Source organism: Frankliniella occidentalis, unplaced genomic scaffold (assembly GCF_000697945.3).
Source record: "Frankliniella occidentalis isolate FOCC.00 unplaced genomic scaffold, Focc_3.1 Scaffold67, whole genome shotgun sequence".
Taxonomy (NCBI): domain Eukaryota; kingdom Metazoa; phylum Arthropoda; class Insecta; order Thysanoptera; family Thripidae; genus Frankliniella; species Frankliniella occidentalis.
The window spans coordinates 1006845-1008258 of NW_026267197.1; the positions used below are offsets into that span (position 1 = coordinate 1006845).

At 58.2% G+C, this 1414-nt stretch overlaps 1 non-coding gene across 1 annotated transcript; it reads right to left on the reverse strand.

The window, feature by feature from the left end:
- Positions 1–1182: 1182 nt before the first annotated feature.
- Trnar-ucu (transfer RNA arginine (anticodon UCU)) lies at positions 1183–1255 on the reverse strand. The gene has a single exon. It is a non-coding gene; the product is annotated as a tRNA-Arg (tRNA).
- Positions 1256–1414: the final 159 nt, after the last annotated feature.

Genomic DNA, 1414 nt, shown 5'->3' on the forward strand with positions numbered 1-1414 from the left:
CTCTTTCTGTGCTGCAGCTTGTGTAGACTTCCCCCCGCGCGCGCTCCACCGACCCCGACCGCGACCTCCCTCAACTCGACTCTGGCTGGGCTGTCCTCTGCGTCTGCGTCCCACGCTTATCGCCTTTCCCTCGCTCCCCTCTCTGCCATTTGGCGTTATCAGTGCTAGTGGCGATTAGCACGCCAAATCCCATCCCCCATCCCCATTCCCCTTCCTCCTTGCCTCTTGTCTTATGGGCTAAGGAATAAGGATGTAACGGGGAGAAGCCGCCGGGCCGCGGCGTCCACCGCGGCCCTTCGTCGCGGTAGCGTCCGGCAGAGAGAGAAGAGGGGGGGGGGGCGGATCTCTCACGAGGCCCGCATGTCGCCGGGGGCATTTATTCACTTCCCAACACGATTCATTCAATCAGTACGTTTGTAGACGGACGACGACTGCTGGTGCGCTTTGTTGTTGTTGTTGCTGTTGTTGTTGTTGCCGAGATGGAAGAGAAGAAGGAGGGAGGAGGAATAAGACAGGAAGTCGCCCCCTCGTTTACTGAGCGCCGTGAGGAAATCGAGAAATGAAAAAGCTCACAAATGGGTTGCTTTTGAACACTTCTGTCGGAAATAACGCCTCATCTCGGCACGGTGGGCGCGACAGCCTCGAGTTTGTGCGCGTGTCGAATTTAGAAAGCAGATTATTAGCAGGCGCTGTCGCTCAGACGGCCCTCGGTCCACTTTATATAGTGGATAGCGTGAGTGTCCACAGCTCTCCCATTAAGTGTAATCTTCCAATTGAATTTGTCCCGCTCACTTCGCTCACCAGGTCTGCCCCGCCTCCTCCGAACACAAGCTGCCGTTGATCTCCGACGACACTGCCAGCCAACGCTCGTGTACTTTACGAGATCTTTGCTCGAGCTGCAAAGTTTCTCGCAGTACAGTTCGGCTGTCCACGATTCGGTGTCCGGTAACACGCGGAGATACAGTTTCGTGTACCCACGTATTGTACACGTTAGTGTTGGTTACGATACAGTATGTGTAAAGGACCTGAGTGCGATGACCTGACCCTGCCGCCTTTGCCTTCTAGCCCCGTGGGAGTAGACAACCCGCTCACAGGTGTGGATGCAGTGCGGCATCACTCGCCCGCAGTTCGCCGCACCACACGCGCTCGGTTCGGGTGCGCTTTCAAAAATGGGTTGCCAAACATCCCTGGCGGGGATCGAACCCGCGACCTTTGGATTAGAAGTCCAACGCGCTTTCCTCTGCGCTACAGGGACGACTGGCGCTGCGGGGCCGCGGCGGCGGGCGGAGTGCGCGGCGCGGGCGGGCGGCAAGGTTGGTTGGTTGGAATAAAGCAGGCAGCCCGGCTCTCTTTTCACGACCTGCGGGAGCCAAGCGCTGCCGGCTACACGCGAGTGTACTATACTGGGGGGGGG